Here is a 23,776-nt window from a genome sequence, read left to right as displayed (position 1 = left end):
ACCAGGAGGTGAGCTTCGGAAAAAGACTGGAATATTCTTCCTGAAACCACACTCTTACCAAAGCAGCCACAGCCGGGACTGGGCCTAACCACAACCCGGGTCTCCCCTTCTTCCACTCCCATAGTCATGAACACTTGTGTCAATGCTGACAGAGGCCAGGTGAATGTAAACCCTCCTGCCCTGTATTACCACCTGGGAGAAAAGAGGGGGGAAACACACTGTTGACCTGAGGGGAAAGAGGTTGTTGAAGGGAGATCGTCCAGCTTGGTGGTCCAAAAGCACCACAGTAGCTCTCCGGCCTTGATTTTCTCGACCCAAACCCATCCATCTGCCAGGACCAAGTCACACCACAGCAGAGCTGGTTTCCACCTTGGCCACCAAGGCCACCTTCTCTCTCTCATAGTGGTACTAAGAGTAGGATCAGAATTCACACTGATATTGCTGTATTTCATAAGCATTGGTAGAACAGTTTAAGGATCTGTTGTTGTTGTTTTTTTTTTCGCGGTACACGGGCCTCTCGCTGTTGTGGCCTCTCCCTTTGCGGAGAACAGGCTCTGGACGCGCAGGCTCAGCGGCCATGGCTCACGGGCCCAGCCGCTCCGCGGCATGTGGCATCCTCCCGGACCGGGGCACGAACCCACGTCCCCTGCATCGGCAGGCGGACTCTCAACCACTGTGCCACCAGGGAAGCTCTAAAGATCTGGTGTTACTTACCATTCATAAGGAGGTACTTATACATGTAAATACAACCGGGTGTTTATACTTGACTGGCACAGCCCTCACTGTTATATTGTTAAGGCCAGATTAATCTGAGCAATAATAAATACTGACATGTGGGAATTATAAAGCAACTTGTTTTCAGAGAATCAAAAATACTTTTCAGATATGTTACCTTTTACTAGAACCTGGATTCAGGCAAATCACTTAAATCTGTGGCATAAGACTATCAAAAAATATACCTTTGGGGTGTCCCTGGTGGCGCAGTGGTTGGGAGTCCGCCTGCCAATGCAGGGGACACAGGTTCTATCCCTGGTCCGGGAGGATCCCACATGCCGCGGAGCTGCTGAGCCTGTGCTCTGGAGCCCGCGTGCCAAGACTGCTGAGGCCCGCGTGCCTGAGCCCATGCTCCGTGGCAGGGGAAGCCACCGCAATGAGAAGCCCAAGCACCGCATCGAAGAGTAGCCCCCGCTCGCCGCAACTAGAGAAAGACCCAACGCAGCCAAAATTAAAAATAAATAAATAAATTTATTTTAAAAAATACCTTTGATATGGTATCTTACAAAACCTATTACAATGTTTTAGACACTAGGGTTTTACAAGAGGACCTTTTTCTTGTGGTTGGGGAAATGAATACAGGAGAGAGAGAGATGGAACTTTCCACGGATGGAAATAGTCTGAGTGGTGGCCTATCTGAATATTATCTGCTGTCATAAACAAACCCCCTACATTTCAGTGGAGCAACAGATGTTCATTTCTCACCTAACAGTCTGATGTGGGTGTCCTTGATCACCAGGGTAGCTCTTCTTCACATGGTGACACAGGAAGACAAGTTTGTTCCCTCTTGGGCCTCTGTCCTCAGCAAGTTCCCAGAGTCCTCTGTATCCCGTTGGCAAGTGGAGGGAGGGAGGTGATGGAGAAGGCACCCCCTTTCTTAAACAACTCTGGCCAGAGGGACACCATTCACTTCCAATTACATCCCACTGGCCAGAACCAGTTTTTTGGCCCTAGCTAAACACAAGGCATTCTGGAAACTGTGGTCTCTGCCAGGCTGCCTCCTTCCCAGTTGTGACTCTTCACTATGGACAGAGGAGCACAATGTTTGGGGGGCAGTAAGTTCTTTCTGCCACATGGACTTGGTTACTTATTTTAAAGTGATTTAGTACACAGGAGAATATGCAGGTTTGCAGAGGACACTTTATCACAACCAAAACTCAAACCCACATTATATAAATTCCAGAAGATCTGTTGGTTCTACAGCTGAGAAGTAGATAAGCAGCAGATGAAACTCAGTGTGGAGAAACGGAAAGCAGTGTATCTAGGGGAAATGATCCAAATTAGGTTGCACTAATGGTATGATCATATCCCAAGGTATGGGATTCCGTTCAGAAAACACACGAGAGTCCTTCTGTACCATTGTCTGAAGACATGGATACAGGGGCAGCTACTCCGGCCAGAAAAACCCACCAAAATAACAGACATTATCTGGTGAAGGATTACAAATATATAACAAAATAATCTTGTTCAGAATTTTGACAGTCCTCATCTAGAACCTTACATGCCATTCTGGCTACTATATTTCAAGAAATAGCTAACCAGAACTAGAGAAGCTTCAGGAAGGAACAAGTGATCAAAGGTGGTGGTCCGTAAGCTTTTTGGAGTCACAGAAGCCTTTGAGAATCTCAGAGAGAACAGCAAGCATGTGCACACACGACTTTGCATGCCATCTCACGCCCATCTGTGGCTGACTTGTGGTACTCAGACCAATGTTAAGAAACTTTGGTTTAAAAAATACTATGTGAGAATAAATGTTAAAGTTTGGATTCTTCTGTTTCAATACAGAAAGACTGAGAGAAGCTGTAGGTAATCAGATTCTTTTTTTAAATTACCAAGTGTGTGATGAGTGCCAACACGGACATTTTCACCAAATCCTGATGTAGTAAGTCAAATCAGGAGGACCACCCTGAAGTTTGAAAGAGGCAAATTCAAAAAGAAAAAAAAATAGCATCACTGATTTACATGGCAGGTTTCATAAGATTATGAAGTCTCATTGACTTTTTTTTTAAGCATCACTTTTTAAAAATATTTATTTATTTATTTTTGGCTGCATTGGGTCTTTGTTGCTGCGCGCGGGCTTTCTCTAGTTGTGGTGAGCGGGGGCTACTCTTCATTGCAGTGCGCGGCCTTCTCGTTGCAGTGCCTTCTCTTGTTGCAGAGCACAGGCTCTAGGCGCGTGGGCTTCAGTAGTTGCAGCATGCGTGCTCAGTAGTTGTTGCACCACGGGCTTAGTTGCTCTGCGGCATGTGGGATCTTCCCGGACCAGAGATCAAACCCGTTTCCCCTGCATTGGCAGGAGGATTCGTAACCGCTGTGCCACCAGGGAAGTCCCTAATTTCATTAACTTAAGATGTGGTAAGGTCAGAATTACAAATAGCTTTTTTTTTTTTTTAATAAATTTATTTATTTACTTTTGGCTGCATTGGGTCTTCATTGCTGCGCTTGGGCTTTTCTTTAGTTGCAGTGAGTGGGGGCTACTCTTTGTTGCAGTGCGGGGGCTTCTCATTGCGGTGGCTTCTCTTGTTGTGGAGCATGGGCTCTAGGCACGTGGGCTTCAGTAGTTGTGGCACACAGCCTCAGTAGTTGTGGCGCACAGGCTTAGTTGCTCCGCGGCATGTGGGAGTCTTCCAGGACAGGGCTCGAGCCCATGTCTCCTGCATTGGCAGGCGGATTCTTCACCACTGCGCCACCAGGGCTATTTCAAAGCTATTTTTAAAATGGCTTAAACCAATTTCATGGATGATAGGTCTATGATGAGGGATGTTAGAGAAAACTCAATGGTTTGGTGCGTGACCCTAACCATCTGAGGTTGACATCAACATTGACAGCCATCTTCCTTCACATGTCCCTCAACTTGTCCCTTGGTGCCTCCAAAAGAGATTCAGTGCTGAGCTGAATGGGTGGATGGGGGGCCTGACCCAGAGTGGAGTTTTTAGGTTAGAATTAATCACCTGCACCAACTGGAAAGTTGCGGAGCTGATGTCTTATTGTTTGTGTGTTTGTTTCTTTGGGAGGCAAAGAGATGAATTGGTTTATGTAAGTGACCAAATTTGTATGCTAATGAAATGGGCAATCATGGTGATGTGTACACTCGTTATGTGTACCCAAGACATTTTTGTGAGGGAGGGAGGACCGTGTATCATTACGTCCAGTGTTTCATATATATACAAGTAAGTCCCCTACATATAAACGAGTTCTGTTCCGAGAGCACGTTTGTAAGTCCAGTTTGTTCGCAAGTCCAACAAAGTTAGCCTAGGTACCCAACTAACACAATCGGCTATATAGTACTGTACTGTAATAGGTTTATAATACTTTTCGCACAAACAATACATAAAAAGAAAAAAACACAAAAAATAAAGAAAACATTTTTAATCGTACAGTACAGTACCTTGAAAAGTACAGCAGTACAGTACCACAGCTGGCATCCAGGGTCTGGCATCGAGTGAACAGGCAAGAAGAGTTACTGACTGGAGGAGGGAGAGGAGGTGGGAGACGGTAGAGCTGAAGGCTCGTCAGCAACAGGAGATGCAAGGCAAGCTGCAATTTCACTCATGACTGACGTTGCTGGAACGCACGTTCGCATCTTTGAAATTTCGCAACTTGAAGGTTTGTATGTAGGGGACTTACTGTTCTGAAGTACAGAAAGTAAGTAACTAGGTCAGCCTCACACATAAAATCTTGTGAAGCTCACCAGCTCCACTGGTTATAGAGCCAGGGTCCAGGGAGACAGTGTACCAGCAAACCTTGGTTGTTTCCTCCATTCTTCTCCTCTTCTGCTGGGTGCCCTGCAACCGGAACCTTCACCTCACCTTATCTCCATGTACCTCCTTGTCAAATAGAGTGAATGATTTCTGAAATCAAGCTAGAGGAAATGGTGTGCAGAAAAATCAGAGGGACTGAGAAGTTGCCCCTTCTATTGTTGTCCCCTGGAAAAACAGCTAAGGTCTGCCCTAAGGCGCCAGGCTTTATTTTGTAATGGTTTATTGTTGTTCGTTGGAGGAACCCCAAGTTATTGGAAGTTCCCCCCACTGCCGTTATTTTGGCACCTACAGCTTAAAAAAAATCATGCATGAAGCAAGGTCACTGCTGAGTGCCTTACAAAGCAACCAGTGATGATCCCTTTGGGGTAGGAGAATAGGGAAAAAGATGCACGCAGAGGAAATACACGACACTCAGCCCGATGTTCAGCCCATAGTAGGTTCTCAATAAACAGTTCGTCCTTCCTTCATTAATTGAAAAGATTATAGATGTCAAAGCATTTTCCAAATTAAAAAGCTATGATATGATTTCCAGTTTTTAAACCTCTCACTCCCTTTGCCATTTACTGTGTACTCCAAAAAGTACCTTGAAGTGAAGGAGGCCACCCTTAAAATATTTTAGAGGGTGAAAATATAATTATTACATTGAAATACTTTAGCCTACGTGGCATTTCTTTAACTTTGCACTTTCAAGCCCAGTAAAGGCAAAATCAGGGTAACCAGATGCCATTTTATAAAATGTTACAACTCCAATTACAGTTCCTTTCCTTCTTTATTTTAAAGACTAACAACATTAAGATAGTGTGAGAAAGGGACTTCTCTGGCCATCCAGCGGTTAAGACTCTGTGCTCCCAGTGCAGAGGGTGCGGGTTCGATCCCTGGTCAGGGAACTAAGATCCCACATGCTGTCTGGTGCAGCCAGGAAAAGGAAAAGATAGTGTGGGAAAGAGGCAAGGGAAGCATTCATCATCCCACATCCTAACACCACAAGTGATTTCAGTTTTTAATATTCCCTCCCAGATTTAGACAACACCCCTGTATATTTTTCAGTCACCTCGGTTAGGTGATGTCTAAACAGCAGCTGTTAGCGGGGCTGCCTCAGAGAAGATGGGCACCTCTCGTCCTCCCAGCTAGAGCCTGGGGGACCAGTCCCGGGGAGGCCCTGGGGATAACCCAGCTCCCTTCACATCAAGGCTGGGCCCACATCTGCTTCGGTCCCTGCTTCCCAGTGACTCCAGGCCCAACCCTGCTTTGCGAGCCACCCAGGAGCAGCTCCTGAAACAAGAGTAGAGCCAGCGATTATGACGAGGAAGCAAGTCGAGGCTGAAAGCAAGCAGAAGATATCCTGTGCCCTCTGCTGCTCTGAGCTGGGATGTGGGCATTGCCTTCACCTGCTTGAGATGGCCCCATCCCCCAGGAGAACACAGTCTGTGTGCACGGCGCTTTCTAATCACATGAGACGTTGCTCTTCCTTCCCTGCCTTTCCAGTAAATGCCCAATCACAACAGCAAACACATCCTCCATCCAGCTTCCAGCTTTTCAGAGTCACAAAATGCTCTCGCCTGCATTAGCTTGTTCTATCTCCACGACAACCTTAGTAGGTCATCAGGGTGCTGTTTTAGCTCCACATTCTAGGAAAGAGAAATTGAGACTTGGAAACCTACTGTATAGCACAGGGAACTCTACTCAGTGCTCTGTGGTGACCTAAATGGGAAGGAAATCCAAAAAAGGGGGGAGGGGATCTATGTATACGTATAGCTGATTCACTTTGCCGTACAGCAGAAACTAACACAACATTGTAGAACAACTATACTCCAGTAAAAATTAATTTAAAAAAAATTGAGACTTGGGGAGGTGAGGCCACGTCCTAGGAATGAAGTTCTTGAAAGAATGAATGTGAACTTGTGCTTGGATCCACTGGGCATTCTGGAAGGGGTAGTGGCCTGCTCTGTCCACCGACACGCAATCACACATACTCACCCTTGTCCGTACTCAAGCAAGTAGCTCTGCCAGGCACGTGACACGAGTAAGTTGGGACCTTTCCAGCCGGGCATTAGTGAGCAGGACGTAGGGTTGCTGATGAGGGAGTCCGGCAAAATGACGTTTAAAAGTAAATGGTTTCTGACCGAGATGGAAAGGGTTTGCTTGTCAGCAGGACTACAGATCCAGGTATGCGATGTCTTTTTGGTGCTACCATTTCTGTCCCGCGTTATTAAAAAATAACCTATTGATTACTGCCGCTTCAGTTTACTTAGGGAAGCTATTTATTTTTGAAAAGTGGCAAAGGTAGGAGATTACTTCCTTCACTTTGGCATGGTTTCTCACCCCCTTTTGGGAATCTCAGAGCCCACCCTCTCCCCCCTCACCCATTTCTTTGTAGGTTTAGAAAAGGAGTATATCAGTTCAGAAGTGCTGCCACCTTGGGTATTTTTAGCCTGTCAGGTGCCCTCCGCCTGCCATGAACTTGGTATATTCAGGTGTTTAATTCAGCAGCCTCTCATTTGAAAGGGGGCCTGTTCCAGCCTTCTGACCACCATAGCTCCACTTTTACAGCTGCCTGTAAATTTCTGAACATGCAGCGATATCTTTAGCGGTGACTCCAGATACTTCCTGTTGAGCTGCAAGATGCAATCCTGCAAAAGCACACTGCAGCTAAATATACCCCCTCCGCCCAGCACTCAGCAAATAAACAGGGGCAGCATCAACATGATGTTTTTAAAGCCAGTACTGAACAGGTTTTTTCAGTTAGATTAATTAATTGTGGTGACTTGGGCAGTCCAAGTTATTCCACCTACCCGAGCTTTGAACACCAGGCTTCATTTTCTCTCCTGATTCAACATCCGACCAGAAGCTCAGGTACAGGGACCTATACCAGGTATGTTTTAATTCCGTGTGCCTCTTAGCCCCATACTTGTACCTGGTTAAACAGACGGCCACACAGCAACAGACTCAGGGCAGCTCCGTACATGCTCTCACAGAATCCAGACTCTTCTACAACCTTGCCTAGGGCCTTAGTCATTGAGGGGAGGGGAGGGATCCAGGATTTTCTTTAAGGAACGTATCCTTTTGAGACTTGAGAAAGAAGAAGAATGTTAAATTCTTTCCCGGGCTCATAGGAGACCTGTGAAAGGAAAAATTTCCCCTCTGGAGTTAAGTTCTTGTCCACAGGGGGTGCACTGACCTTTCTACCAGACCCTAAACAGTTAAATCGTGGTTCCTGGATAAGGCCTTGGATTCTCAGAGAAAGTTATGTTTCCCATGAATCTTCAGAAGCAGGAGTGTACACCAAACACCCTTGCTCAGTTTCCCTATAACTAAGATCAGCCAATCCCAGGCCATCCACAGACCAGGAAGACTCTACATCCAGAGAAGCCAGAGGAATGTGAGGAAGCCTGGATTTGGGCCTTGGACCACCAAATAAGCACCTCCCCCCAACTCCTGCCCTCCTTATGGAGGCTATGGGGTCGTGCCTGCCCTCACCCCACCAGATCAGACTCCCTTCAGACGTTTGTTAGAGTCAATGGGATCTGCAGAGCCTGTCTGTTCCCAGTGTTCCACCTGCCTCTTACCCAGAGGCCACTTTGGGGGCACACATTTTAGCCATCAGCCTGGCACAGGAGCCTTGTCTGACGCGTGCACCTTCTCTCCAAGAAATGCAAAGATAGGCCTGAGGATCCCATGGAGGAAACCAGTCTCTCAACTGTCTCCTTCACATGTCATTTTGTGTTTACGATGCTAAATATTTCTGTAACTCTCTGTTCTCTGAGGATTTCTTTTTGGGCTCTTATCGTTTGGCAAACTCCATTGCTCATCAAAATGTATTCAGCACGGGTGGCCACAAAAGCAAAGGTACTAAGCAGTGGGCTTGCAAAGCCAACCAGACAGGAGAAAAGGAAACACTAATGAGTAACAGTCATAATAACAACTCTCCCTTATTAGTATTTACTAGGGCCAGGGGCTGCTCAAAACAAGATATACATAGTAACGTAGAGAAACCTCACAACAACCCTGTGAGGTTGCATCCTTTCCTTTCCCAATCTTTCAGTGAAAACATATTTATTGGGCACCTACTATGTGCCAGGTACCTGGGCTAGGCACTGGGAATATAACAGTGAAGGAGATAAACAAGGCTTTTGCCCGCAGGGAGCAGAGCAGACCTAAGGGAGTGAAACAAACAATTGCACAATAATTCCTAGAGGGCAGGGACCAGCTGGGACTCTGCAGCTTGAGGAAGAGTCCTGTGTGTGGTGCAAGTTTGTGCATGTGGCTTGCGAGCCCTTAGAAACCCATGGTGGGGACTTCCCTGGTGGCGCAGGGGTTAAGAATCCACCTGCCAATGCAGGGGACAGGGGTTTGATCCCTGGTCTGGAAAGATCCCACATGCCGCGGATCAACTAAGCCCGCGAGCCACAACTACTGAGCCCGCATGCTGCAACAACTGAAGCCCACGCGCCTAGAGCCCGTGCTCCGCAACAAAAGAAGCCACCGCAATGAGAAGCCCCCGCACCGCAACAAAGAGCAGCCCCTGCTCGCTGCAACTAGAGAAAGCCTGCGCGCAGCAACAAAGACCCAATGCAACCAAAAATAAATAAAATTTTTTAGAAAAGAAAAAGAAACTCATGGGGGACTGTCTGGGCCCAACTCTCCAGCCCCGTTTCCTCCTGTCCCATGCTCTGTAGTTCCCAGTCCAGCGACACAGGAGATGTTGTATCTTACCTCCTTCCCTCTGCTCTTCTTTTCCCGCTGCCTGTGTTACTTTCCTTGACCAATCTCTGCACTGCTTCCAGAGTCTACCCCCCCAGAAAACCCTCCTTGACCCTTTTTGCCCCAGTCCGGCTGGGTTAGTTGAACTGCCTTTGTGCCTCCAGGGCCCCTTGTGCTGATCTGTATCACTGCACTTGGCCTCACCCCTTCCCGGGCATCTGTTGGGGGGTCTGTTTTCTCACCAGCCTGCATGCTCCCTGGGCGCATGCTGGCTCCATTCTTTGTTGCCTTTGTCAAGTAGCACAGGTCCTGACCTGCAGACGGCTACCAATGAACACTTGTGGGGTGAATATGCATCTGGACGTGAGAATGTCCCTTCTCTGCCCTAGTGGAAAAAGTTGGGAATCGGGAGACTCTCCATTTACCTGGTAGTAATTAATGGGACAAAAGGGAGCCAGGTGGGGAGAGTACTAGAGGCAGTTGCTGCTGGAGGAGAGCAGGGGAAGAAGGGGAGCCGTTGTGAAACCCTCTCATCTCCCTTAAGGGACGCCCACCCAGACTCTGAACAGTTGCAGTGACCGAGAACTTGCTGCTTCACCGGGCAATCTGTTCCTCTGTCACATCTGTTGAAAAGTTCTCCCTTTTGTTAAGCAAACGCTGCTGACGATTTTCAGAGCTTTGTCTTCTAGAACAGCAGGGTAACTTGACTCTTCTATATAAGAACACTTCAAGTATCAGAAGGGCGTTATCGTGACCCATGTCAGATTCGTTTTTCCTTACGAAATCATTCTAGTGCCTTCAGCTATTTCTCCCTATCATGTCACACAACTGGACACCCTACAGCCTCCTGATGTCCCTCTTAAGACATGGTGTCCTGAGCTGAACAGCATGTTCCAGAGGGCTTCTGATCAGTATGGGCTATAGTGGTATGATGTCGAATTCCCTTGCTTTACAGCCTCGTCACTTTGTCAGTTCTCACTACTCTTGTGGGCAGTGAAACTCCTTCGTGTTCTGCATACGACAGACTCCTCAGACCAGGTTTAATAATTGTGCTAATAGCAGCTGCCGGTTATTGAGCACATCCTGTGCCCACGAGCCAGGCACCTTGTGGATCGCTGTACCATCACTACCTTCCTTAATTCTCCCATCTGCACTGAGGCTGAGTGAGGTTAAGTCATTTATCCAAAGTCCTGGGATTTGAACTCAGCAGACTGTCCAAAGCTCACATTCTATTTCACCCACTGCCCTACCTCCCATCCTGAACTTGTGTAGCTGATTTTTTTCACCTCATTGCCCCAGTTAGCTCTGTTAAGTTTGAGCTGAGTTTCTCGTCAAGTTTCCAGCATCTCAGAAACTCCACGGGTAGAGTTTTGAGCTCATCTGCTCAGCTTTCATCATACCTGTGTTCCAGATCAACGACAATGCCTTATAGCTCCCCATTAGAGAACTCCTTCTGGGTTGACACCATCTGGGCACCAGTAGGACCCAGGATTTCCATCAACTTCCAAGCAACCTACCTTTGAATTCTCTGCCCCTTTTTCTCTTTTGTCCAAAAGTCATCATGAGAGACACCGTTAAATGTCACATTGGTTTGAGGTACGTTATATACGTAGCATGCCTCCACTCTAACAGATTAACAACAGTAAGAAATAATGCAGAAGGTGGATTCTTTGTTTAATTTATTTTCACAAATTAAGTGTCTAATCTTTTGTCCAAAAGTTTTGCCAGACATCAATAGCATGTTCACCTTTACTCCCCGTGCGAAAGTGGGCTATCGCCTTGACTCTAGGCTTCATTATTCATTCTAGTCTCACGTTATTCATTCATTCATTTCAACATCAGCAGTGTTTCTACCACCACAGAAGCAAAAAAAAAAAAAGTTTTAGCTTTCATCATTTTTCTTTTCCCCAAATATTAAAATAATGCATACTTCTTATGAAAATATGGCAAGTACAAATATAGGTAAAGAAAACACAAAATAAAATGGTCCAATAATCCTAGAGATAGCCTCTGACATCTCCTAATTCTTTTTATAATCTAGAAGGCAATTTGCCTATGTGCTAACATAATTTATGGCAAGACCTAGGTTTGATTTCCCACACCTAGAACAGGAGCTACAGCCCTTAGGCTGTAGCTAGAAAATTAGGGAGGGACTTCCCTGGTGGTCCAGTGGTAAAGAATCCGCCTAACAATGGAGGGGACTTGGGTTTGATCCCTGGTCAGAGAACTAAGATCCCACACACCTCAGGGCAACTAAGCCCACGCACCACCACAACTAAGCCCACGCGCCACAACTACTGAGCTCGCACGCCTCAACTAGAGCCCGTGTGCCGCAAACTACAGAGCCCACGTGCTCTGGATCCCACGCACCACAACTAGAGTAGAGAGAAGCCCGCGTGCCGTAACAAAAGATCCCGCATGCCTCAGCGAAGATCCCGCCTACCACAACTAAGACCGGACGCAGCCAAAAATAAATAAAATAAATAAGTAAATAATAAATCTTAAAAAAAAAAAGGAGAATTGGGCAGAAATGCTGCTGGTGCAAGGTGAGGAAGAAGACTGGGCCCCCAGGAAGAGAGGGATGTATGGTGGGACCCCCAGGGCATCTCCCTGTTCAACCAAGTGTGTGTTGTTTCTGCTGATGCTCAAGGCAGCACACGGTAGTCCCCAAACCTCTTGATATTGTTTCCCCAGAGGAATTACTTGGCTGCTCTCCAGCTGTGGTTTTCCTCTTTCTGTCATAACTGCAGTGCCCCCTACTATCCAGCTTGAGAGTTCTATCTGGACACATTTCTCTCTTCCCCTCAAACGTCAGTTTGAACATCAGAGTTTAGAAGAGGAATCATATGGGCGAGAAGGTTCCCTCTGGGTGACTGTGATATGTTGGACATCTGTCTCCAAATACATTAGGTTCAGTTTAGAACCAATCTCTCAATCAATCACTGTGATTTTTCACAGATGGATGGATGGACAAACATCTAACAAAATGTCTTATAGATTCTCATCAAGAGAAGTTCAGGTGCAGCGCTGCCTAGAGGTCCCTTCCAGCTCAGTGATTCTTTGAATGTGTGATTGATATTTTGGAAACAGGGATATCAGTTGGTATATTTGTCAGTGGCTGGCAATCTTCATGAAAATTCATTATGGTCTAGGGAAAGCCTCGAGGAAATATGAGTTGTCTAGAGGAACTTGGGGAAGAGACAAGCTAGTCATCAGATGGCATAGGTAAGAATGTGGAAAAGCCTGTCCTGGGAAAGTTGCTGATGGAAAATAAAGGAGGAAAACAAGAAAGGGCCAGAAGAAGTGTTTGATGACACCCCAGCCTAATCCTGCAGTCATACATGGCAGGAGAGGATAAAGGAACATGGAAGTAACCATTATGTCAAGAACTTAACCTCAAAAGGCAACAGCAGGTCATACAAGTGGAGGTTTCAGACGCAGATCAAATTATGTGTCTGGTAGCAAATGAACAGTTGGGAACACGTCAGTCTTTCTGGCCACTTTTGCACACACAGATAGATAACCATCAGCTGTAGTGGGCACGTCTTACAATATTGTCAAAAAAAAAACCTTAGAAGATGTATTTAGGTCCCACAGTGCCTCCTCAGTTCTTTTCTTTTATACAGTAATGTGTACACAGGCATTTGCCAGGTAGGAAAACACCTTCTCTTCCGTAGATGCTGAGAGCTATAGTTTAGATAGGAGCGGACGGCTCTCTCCCAAGACAAAAAAAAAAGGTTATTATCCAGAGTTGACCTGAGGAGGGGTCGAGAGGGAATTTAGAAGGTTATATGAAGGAGCTAATCACAGACCTATTTTCTGTCATTCGTTCATTCACTCACTCATTGAGTGCCTACCGTGTGATGGGCACTGCAAGAGGCAGGTGAGTACAAAGATGCAGGCTGGCAAGGGACTCATAGCCCAACAGGGGAGATGGACAGGTGAGTGCATGATCCTAACCCAGGCAATGAGGAGGCCAACGGAGAAAAAGCAGAGGGTGCTTTGGATGCTCAGAGAGGAAGCAACCAGCCGAGCTGATGACAGGGAATGCTTCTCGCGTCTGGTATTAGAATTCAGCGTTCAAGGATGAGAAGGAGTTAGCCAGGTGAAGAATGAAAGGAGGGGGTTTGGCGCAGAGGACACAGATCGGGGAGCGCAAGACACATTCAGCCAAATAGAAGTGGTTTGGTAAGGCCAGAGTTAGCATTGCGGGGTGGTAGGATGGGGGCCGTCAACAGATGGGGCTGGAGAGCTAGGTCACGAAGCACACCCCGCTGAAGAATATGATTGTTACCCTGCGAGCAGTTAAGGGCTGGGGGCGGGATGAAGAGTAGTACAAGCATCATCAGAGAGATTCGCCTCGTGGCTGGGTGGCTGGAGGGTATGCTGGAGGGCAAGAAGAGAGAAAAATGGAAAACCAATGAGGAGACTAACAGAGTGACCCGAGGGAGGTGTTGATGACATGGACCAGTGAAATAGCAGGTGGGATGATGTAAAGGAGATAGCAGCTACCAGATTCTTTAACAGAGTAGACCTGGAGAATGAGAGGGGAAAGGAAGAGTCTAGGATGACCCCCTGGGCCAGACATCAGGCTAGCAAGATGGCAGCACCATCCTCAGGGGCATGAGTCTAAGGCTGGAGTGCAAGGGGCAGGGGGACATAGGGTAGCTGATTTCATTATGGTCCCGCTGCGAGTATCTCTTTGCCGTGAGAATTTGCTTCCAAGCTGCTGGTGGTAGAGCCGTACTGGCAGGAGACTTAGTCACGCATTCATATCAGGTCCTGCAAAGCTAGAAAGCCTGCCCCAGAAAAAAAAAAAACCTTGGGGAGAAGGGCAGGGGATTCGGGCTTTGCAAAAACCTGGATGTTTCCTGAGGGAATTGTTTGGTTCTGAGTTACCTGGTTCTCAGAATTACTTTGGTTCTCAAGAATATTGTGTGTTGATATTCCTAGTCACAGCTGTTTCACGGGTGCCAAGCTGTCAGACGCTGACGGAGTCCAGACGAAAAGTTGCAGGTGGGGAAGGGGTGTACAGTGAGCAAAGAGCTGGTCCATGCGGGCAGGAACCTAAACCGGCTTAGCACAGCCTAACTGCTTAGACGCATCCAGGTCATCTCCAGGAATATTTCATTACCAGTAGCTTGATTTTGCAGCCCACCTTCTCCAAGGCAGCTTCCCTTTGAGGTTAGATTTAGCTGGTACGTCTGGGTCTATTTGAGATCTAGGCTTGGAGTGCCTTACTCCCAGGTATAGTCTGTGGGCTACTCTATGAGAATGTTGAGGGATGACTCATTAAGGCCATCTTTCAGCCAAATGTGATTCTGTTACATAGACCCACATACTTCTGGCTTTAGTTTGTATTGAGGGGCATAATAAAAATCTTCTCAAAATTAAAGATCCATTTCGTTCAGCACCATGGTAGACTTTAAAGTGAATAACCCTTTATCAACACACATCATATTTTTCAAAATCATCTTTTTCACGATGGGGGAGTGTTACTTTTAAAACATACTAAAACAGCTAATAAATTGGGATTAGAAAGCTCCAAGAACGTTCTTCCGGAGACAACCCACATGCTTCAGTAGTCTACAGAAAGCTGCTTTTTTTTCGTCTTTTATGTGCAGCTTTTCTGATGAATTAGGTAGATGAACAAATAACTTTTAAGTTAACTTTCCATTTCCCATTCTCACACTTGTATCTATTCTCAGACCACCAAAAGTATCCCAACGTAAGTTCTAAAGAAATAGAAATTTAACTTCAAACTTGCAAAAACTGTTCTCAACCAGCTTTGGACCCCACAATGTCCATTAAATACATTGACTTGGAAATTACAGAGTTAAGAGTTTGGGGTTGTTTTTTTTTTTCTCTTTTAATTATTATCATATCCTGATGCACCGCCTAAACTTCAGACAACCAGAAATTTCGGTAGAACTTCCTAGCCTCTAATAGTTTCATCAGAAGTACCCAGTGTCTCTTTGTTATGTGCATCGATGTTTATCTGGTACTGACACAAAACCTTACTCTCTTTCTTTTTTTCATTATTGTAGTGAACCACGTATGGGGAACCAAAAAAGTTATTTGAAACCCTGAATCAAATCAATTGCAGTTGTAACAGAGCAGTAGATTCTAACTTGATCGGTTGCCCTCATTATTGGCACAGTTATCTTTGATCCAAGATGCTAAAGTAGTGTGATGTCCAAGCCAGATAACAAAAGCAGCCTTTCTCCAGTGTCATTCCAGGCACTTTTCATTCTCAGAGCTTACAGGTGTTATCCTGGCTTAGGGCTGTTGAAACATGGAACAGCAGACCAGCTGTCATTCATAAGAATCGGTGCTGGCCAGCTGGCCGAGCCAACTCCAGGAATAAAGACGTGCCTTTTCACTCTGATACACGGGGGCCTTGGCTCCGAGCAGACAACTGAAGAATCTTGGGTGACAGCCCCCAGGAATAGTGTTTGTGGCACCCAGGCATTTACCACCCTGAAGAGGCCGGGCAGAAGGCGTCTGCTGTCAGCATGCTGATTGACGAAAGCAAAGCCTGAGCAGGCCTACTCCCCAGGCTTTGGGTAGAGGCAAAGAAACTGAGGGAAGAGCTGAGATGACAACATGCTATAAATTAACCTTATTTGCAGCACCTTCCATTGTACTCCTTAGGGAGGAAACACGTAGAATCATAATTGCCCTGGAGCAATTGGTCATTTTAAAAAATTGAATGTAACGTGTAATACAGAGACCCTTTGTGTATTCCTGATGCAAGTGTAAATAGTTTAAATCTTTCCAGAAAGCAATTTGGGAATATGTTCTAAAACAGGAGGCTTAAAAATATTCATGCCCTTTGACACAGGACTTGTACCTCTAGGAAGCTATCCCAAGGAAACAATCAGAGATATGCACAAATGTTTATGGACAAGAGTGTTCATTTCAGCATGAATTAGAATGGTGAAAAATTGAAAATGATTTGAATGTCCAACAGTAGACAGTTGGTGAAATAAATGATAACACAGCCATACAATGAAATAATATGATCCTTATTTTATTTGACTGAATACTTTGGAAGGAAAATTACCAAGTGATTATCATTTTTTGATAAAGATTACCAATGCTTTTGCTTTCTTGTTTTATATTTTTCTGGGTTGTCCAGTTTTTCTATGGTGGATAAATTTATGATCAAAAAGAAAAACAATTTTAAGGAAATGAATGTTATATTAATATAAGAGCATGTTTACATTTCTAAATTTAAAAAAAAAACACCCAAAGTTCATCAACCTAACACGACATATTTATGCTTTTCACATTATACACGTGTTTAAGTTTTAACACAGTAGCAGTCATTGGGCGTATGCTATTTTATTGTCTGCTTTTCAACTACCGTTATAGTTGAACATATTATATACATAGCCTATACATCCATATTTATAACTGTGTAACAGTATCAAATATTAATGTACAGTCACACAGGAGGTATGTTAAGTTTGCCTTGGGTGACGAGGATTTTCAATCCCACCTCCTGCCTGCACCCCAGTCCAAGGACAGAATTATTCGTTCCCTCATCTGTGTTTTGCTCATTACATAATTATTTGTTTCCATAATCATCTCCCTTCTGATGTAGGAGTTACTTGGGGGTGGGCCAGTGCCTGCGTGTCTCTGTAGCCACAATGCCTAGCACTGGATCTGGTACATGTATCACACCTGCTCACTAAAGCTGGACACGTGAAACGAAGGAGAGACGGACAATGGACAGACAGAAGTGAACAGGGCTAGGATTTGATGGTTTAGTATCTGTCCGGCTTGAGGAGCCATGCAAACATACTGCTTCTGACCTCAGCCTCAGGGAAGTGTGTAGGTCAGTAGCATAAAAGGCCTGAAATTGCCCCAATACGGATTTTTCCCCTTTAGTCGTTTGGTAAAATCGGCATTTCATTTCACAGTAAGTTTTAGACCCTGGGTTATAAAGGCCTGTTTATAACAGTTCTCTTACCAGCTTCTAAAACTCATCTTTAACTTTTTGATCGGGACTTTTCCCATTTTGCCTTTGTCACATTCCTTTCCAAATTTGTATCAATACCCATAATAGCAGTGAAAATGATCATAGCAAAAATAAACAGAGAAGAAAGGAAGGCTGTTTAATGGGTACACAGATTCTCCTTGGCATGATGAAAAAATTCTGGAAATAGTGTGATGGTTACGAGTGTTGTGACTGTACTTAAAGCCACTGCATTGTACATTTTTAAATGATTGAAATGATACATGAAGGAGTATCGAGTATTACCACAATTAACAAATGAAGGGAGGAAGAAAAGAGAGAAGGAAGGAAGGAAGGAAACTAGAAATTGAGTCGTGTGGCACCCAATCCTTCTATAAATCTGTTTTTTACTAGTTGAGCCCTTTCCTGAATACGATTCAAGACTGCAGTAAGTCCTTTTGAAGACAGGAAGAATAAATTCCTCAGGTTTGTCTTGTATCCTATTATCTTGACCTAGCAGATAGGTCCAAAAAAAAAAAAAAATCACTCCAGCCTGCAAAAGCTTTGCTGCTCCATTTTCTTTCTTCCTTTTAGCTCGTCCCGCTGTCACCACAAGGAAGCCACGGCTGGCCATAAGCATTAGCAGGATGAAGAACTATGGTTCTAAATGTAGGGGCTCATTTTTTTCCTTTAAAATTATTACCTTCCCCTAGCGTTTTTCTTCTAGAATCGAACTAAAATTATTTCGGTGCTAGCCCTGGGTTTATTTGAGTGGCCGTGCTACCTCTTATCTATACACATGCTCTCTTGGAAGAAATATGTGCAATGCATTGTGGTAAAGATTTTTTTTTTAACTATCATTTAGAAAAATACAGAAGGTGTTTGTTCCAGGTCTTGCTCTGAATGAAGCCGTGAGAGGGAAACACTGGCGGCCGAAGCTCTGGTGACCCGCGGCCACTCTCCCCGCTCGTTCCCACAGAACAGGATGGGGGTGGGTGTCGTCATTCACCCTTTTTCAGAGACGGGGCCGTGAGCACAGAGAGAGCATGGCTAAGTCCAGGGTGGACGCCACTCGTGGGTGGAGGAGTGACCACCACTCTGGTCCTACTGGTTCTACAGGAGCCTAGGCCCAAGTCTGGGCCCACGTAACCAGTGGGCCTAAGTACCATCTCCCCTTGAGCCTGAGATACACATTTTTACATCTCTGAAATCAGGATGCACCTTACACTTGGTGACCTGCCATAGTTTCGTACGTACCTTTTCTTCTTTCTTTCTAGCAGTACGTAACGTGTGCCGGGCTTCCCTGGTGGCGCAGTGGTTGAGAGTCAGCATGCCGACGCAGGGGACGTGGGTTCATGCCCCGATCCGGGAAGATCCCACATGCCGCGGAGCGGCTGGGCCCGTGGGCCATGGCCACTGAGCCTGTGTGTCCGGAGCCTGTGCCCCGAAACGGGAGAGGCCACAACAGTGAGGGGCCCGCGTACTGCAAAAAAAACCCAAAAAACCAAAAACATAACGTGTGCCTTAAAGTTTATGAGTCTTAGAGTTGATGAAATACGACATATTAGGGAGAACCTAAAGATAGCCATCTGCACCATTTTGTAGAAATTGCTGCAATCCCTACCTGCAAGGAAAGTTAGAATTGGAATCTCTGAGTCATGGGCAAGGGAGGAGACAAGTCTGTGTTTCAGAGTCAGGCTAATTATTGTGAGCCTCAGATTTCTACTGCTGGACCCAGAGCGCAGTAGTAATAAATGCAGTACAGGCCTCCTTTCTCATGCGGGCTCCGTGGAAGTCTCTGCTTGAATGTGTACCTTTCTTTAACAAAGGGGCTATAACCTTGCATGTAGACACTACAAAAAGTAAGAATGGATCCTTTGTGGATTAGAGGTCACAGATGTCATTGTAACTCTGTGACTTGCTGTGGGCAAAACGGCTAACTGGGCTGGGTTTATTTCAGTGTCCTTTCCTTCCCTCCTGCCAGGCGCAAGGTCCTGTCCCCTGGCACCCCGGGGTTCATTGAACCTACCAGTCCTGTGTGTCACCCCTTAGAACCTAACTCTCTAGAGTTAGGGGCTGTGTGGGTTATATATATATCGCTCTCAGTAATATGTTAAGTATCATCGCAATCTTCTAGAAAACCTAAACACATAGATGAAAATGTTACACTGAGATTGAGACCTGGAAGAGAGATCTTTAAGAGGCATTTTGTTATCTGACAAATCATATCTACGGGTAACTACCCACCCTACCTCCACTTAAGACTCGTCCTTTGCCTACACTCCATGCCAGATCCAGACTTAGAGGCTGAAACTTGGGCTGATTTTCAGGTCTGAAAGTCTTTAACATGGCAAAAGGAATGACTGGATCACAGGAGACAGCTTGCTAGCTGTCCCAACCAGGAGGCGACACTTCTGCTCCTACTGCCCACAAAAGGATAATCATTTTCAACTAAGGCTGAAATCAGAAATGTGAGAGCAAAACAAAAACCCTTCTTCCCAAACCTCCTCTCACCTCCATTAAAAAAAAAAAAAAAAGATAGGGGTAGTGGTGGTAGTGATGAGATTGGCTGATGGGAAATGCCAGGATGAAAATGTATCACTGACTTTTGAAATTCAAACTACAGCAGGGCTTCCATGGTGGCACAGTGGTTAAGAATCCACCTGCCAGTGCAAGGGACATGGGTTCAAGCCCTGGTCCGGGAAGATTCCCACATGCCACGGAGAAGCTAAGCCCGTGTGCCACAACTACTGTGCCTGTGTTCTAGAGCCCGGGAGCCACAACTACTGAGCCCACGTGCCACAACTACTGAGCCTGCGCGCCTAGAGCCTGTGCTCCGCAACAAGAGAAGCCACCGCAAGGAGAAGCCCATGCACTGCAATCAAGAGTAGCCCCCGCTCGCCGCCACTAAAGGCCGCGCGCAGCAACGAAGACCCAACGCAGCCAAAAATAAATAAATTAAGTAAACTTAAAAAAAAAGTTTATTCATTCAGTGAACTGTTAAAAAAAAAAAACTACAGTAGTCTTAGATCATTTTTAGGTGAAAAAGAAAAAGAAGCGAATTGAGCCCAAAGAGAGCCTAACTGCCTCTTTAAATGTCTGTTTTTCTCAGCTGCACCAGGGTAGGCTCTGCACTGAGGTCAGACAGAGTGAACAATGGAGGAGGGGGAACCCAGTGTGTCAGATTTCACCACGTGATGCAACATGGTTTAGACACAGCCCCATCAGTAACTCAGAGTCAAAGAGGATATAGGGCTTAATATCTCCGAGGAACAAAGGGGAAGAAAGCCCAAAACTGCACCAAAGACTATTTCTACAGGCAGCCTGGTTTGCATTTAGTGCAGAGGCAGCAAATGCTGGATGGTCTGCAGAAGAACTAGTGACCCTCCAGCAGGACGGCCTCTCCTTCCCTCCGAATCCATTGATTTTATTGGAGGTGGAGAGTAAACCACAGGAGAGGGCCTGCCCGGGTTAAGTTTCTCAAGCTTCTAATGCCACCTAGGAAGGGGCTGGGGAATTGTTACCTTCCCTTCTCTTTCTCGTATAGGGGGGCGAGGGGTGCACCCAGGGAATCTTAACCCTCTCTTCCTTCCCACTTAGCACTGAAATATCACGTGGGCCAGGAGCTACCTTATCTTGGAGGACTGGAATTCTCGCAGATGAATTCCAAAGCATGCTACCGTCCAGAGTTTCTTGTGTTTTTTTTCACGGCTGTGTTTGGCATCCTATTGGCACTTCAGGGTAAAATCAGATTCACTGTCACTCTAGTGACATGAATAATCCGTCCATATTAATGAAATGATAGCTGTTCCTTGCCATGTCTTTTCCTATTCTTAAGCTGATTTCAAATAACATGAGTCTCACTTTTTTGGGGGGAGGGGGGTGGATTCTCTTATTCAACTCCACTCTGGTGGGGGGAATGGGACAAAGAGGTAATGGAATGCTGGTGATGCAAAATAACTGTAAAATAATTACCGAGTTGCTCAAAACTCTGTATTATTCATCCGTGTAGTGAGAGCCCCTGTTCAGTACCACACTTGAGTGGCAACCTCACCAATTAGCCCTGCCGCTGCGGGTCTGTGAATTGCATGTGAAAACAGAATTTGTTCAGAAGTGTTCATGCAAATTGTGCAACACGAATGTGGCCTCCGTGTCAAGTGCTTTCACGTGTTCTGACAGACTCGTGTCTTTCCAGATTTCTCTGATCGGTGACCCCCACCCTTGACAGTTACCAGAGCTCAGAAGCCAAAAGAAACAGCTCCTGTTGCCACGAGTACTGTGTCTATGGTGAGCTTTACGAGCTGCTCCTGCGGCTGGGCTTTTGCCTCAAAACAAACAAACAACAACAAAAAAAATCAGGTTTTCACTGTGAGAAAACAGATTAGGAAGGGAATACATGCAAATATCTATGTTAAACCCACCAAAGCTATACCCTGGCCCCATGGTGCTTGAGTAGCCATTTGTCTTAGTGGAAACCTTTTTTAGTATTCTAGCATGAATATATGTTTCATATTTTAAAATTTGGTATTAAGGCAAAGATACCCAAAAAGCGGAAGTGTCAGGTCAAATATGAACTTTGCTTTCATTTTATATAATCAGGGTGAATCATATCGTTGTAAATATAGTACCTGTACATTTATAAACCATTCTTTGTTTTTCCCCAATATGAAGAAATTCCTAATCTTTCCTGAAGAAGAAAATATTTGTTCCCTTTGAGCTCTGTTTAGAACTGTTGGGGTTTTTTGATGACAGTTTGGAGGGCCCAGACGGGAAGGAGGAGGTACCCTCTGGGGCTTCCAGGGCTTAAGCAGCCACAAATCATGCCCATACTCTGCTGGCCAGTGACACACGATCTTCTAAATGGTGCTCACACAAAGGGAGGCCCCCAAGACAAGCTATCTTCTGAGGCCAGCGACACAAAGCTGGGGTGAGCTTGCAGGCCTTGAAAACGGCTGTCGACAAAATATCTGGTCAGGCTAAGACCTTCCTGATTTTTCCCCTGCCCTTCCACTGTCTAAAACCTCCGAAGCATTTGCTCGAAATCGCTTGGCTCTCCAAAGCTACTTGCACTGGGAGTAAAGGAAAAATGAGAAATGTCACCCCAATAGTGCTTTCAGGCTTTAACCCGCAAAGGTATAGGCACCAGAAAGCACAGCTTTGGATAAGAATTTCTCCAAACCGAACCTCGTCCTGCTTTTGGGGACGGAGATGGAATTGTCTGCCAGCCAGGGTCTGTTCTTGGACTTTTCTCAGCCTGATTTCTTCTCCGATTGCATCTTGCTCCCTCAATTGCAATCATTTGCATTGATGCATTTTGTCTGTTTTTGCAGTGGTTTTTGACCTGACTTCCATTCCTCTCGGCTTCTAGCCCCTCCTCCTGGTATTGAAGACTTTAGTGCCTCTGTTTTGAGGGGTGGTCCTGTTTCTCCGGAGCCCCTAAAAGGAAAGTGATCAAGTAATTGACAGAGACTCGTGGTGACCAGCACCAGAACCCCAACCTAGGAAGCGGCCCAAGTGATCTCAGTCTCAATTCCCAAGGACTCCCTCTCAATGAGCCCCCTGACAAGTTAAAGGGCTGGAGGGGCTTCCCTGGTGGCGCAGTGGTTGAGAGTCCGCCTGCCGATGCAGGGGACACGGGTTCGTGCCCCGGTCCGGGAAGATCCCACATGCCGCGGAGCGGCTGGGCCCGTGAGCCATGGCCGCTGGACCTGCGCGTCCGGAGCCTGTGCTCCGCAACGGGAGAGGCCCCAACAGTGAGAGGCCTGCGTACCGCAAAAAATAAAATTAAATTAAAAAAATAAAGGGCTGGAGGCACTCTTACAGAGAGCCCATGAGTGGAGGGAAGCCGAGGCACTGAAGGCCGGTGTTACTGTGAGTCCTTGTCGGAGGCCCCCCAAGCTCTACACGTGCATTCCTGATGCGCCTAACAGGTGTCATGGTAAAATCATGTCTGCAGGGAATAACTAGCCTACCAGAATTTTTAAAGTTCTTCCCCCCCAGAATCATTCTCTAATTCTGAAGGGATAGAGACACTTGAAGGAAAAATCTCTGTGTAAAAGGAGAGAGAATTTCCCTAAGCTCTCTACCCTTCTCCTCAACACACAAATTCCCAAGTTATATTTCCTTTCTCAGCAGCGTAGATAGTATGGATTTGGTAGTAAGTGTTAAGGGTTTCAATGGATTTTTTTTTTTCCCCACCTACTAACTCCCTTCAAAAGCAACCCATCGTACAGAAACGATATTTTAAGTACTGATTTCCCTGCACATCTGGAGGGCAGGGCCTCCCTCTATTTTCACCCCTTTTGCTTCTCCCCAGAACACAAGCCAAGAGGGCTGCAGGCTGCACAGACTCAGCCGTTCAGAATGCAGACACCGTGAGAGCCTGCTGCAGCTGGCCTTTGGCCACTGAGTAAAATTGGGAACGGGTGGCCCAGAATTCCTTCAGATGAACCCCCGACAAGAGCTGGCCTAGCCCGGGACCGCAGACCACAGCAGGCCCCTCCCACCTCTGCTCTCCCTGGGCCTTTTATTACCTTTACTTGGTCAAAGGAAGGAAAGCAATCTGTCTCTCTTCTAG

The 23,776-nt window shown here is 46.0% G+C and overlaps 1 protein-coding gene and 1 long non-coding RNA gene across 4 annotated transcripts in view; one reads left to right on the top strand and one right to left on the bottom strand.

Annotated features, from left to right (window-relative positions):
- MAML3 (mastermind like transcriptional coactivator 3) overlaps positions 1 to 23,776 on the top strand; it is a 622,841-nt gene that overhangs the window by 568,051 nt on the left and 31,014 nt on the right. The gene's annotated exons all lie outside the window — the stretch shown is intronic.
- On the bottom strand, positions 4,364 to 6,035 carry LOC125964206 (uncharacterized). Its single transcript, XR_007476952.1, has 3 exons — positions 5,924 to 6,035; positions 4,518 to 4,636; positions 4,364 to 4,405 (listed from the first exon to the last, which is right to left on the bottom strand). It is a non-coding gene; the product is annotated as an uncharacterized LOC125964206 (long non-coding RNA).

The sequence above is a fragment of the Orcinus orca genome, chromosome 4 (assembly GCF_937001465.1).
Source record: "Orcinus orca chromosome 4, mOrcOrc1.1, whole genome shotgun sequence".
In the NCBI taxonomy this organism is placed as follows: Eukaryota; Metazoa; Chordata; class Mammalia; order Artiodactyla; family Delphinidae; genus Orcinus; species Orcinus orca.
The sequence above is the reverse complement of the archived record's forward strand: the minus strand, read 5'-3'. Positions and strand labels throughout refer to the sequence as shown.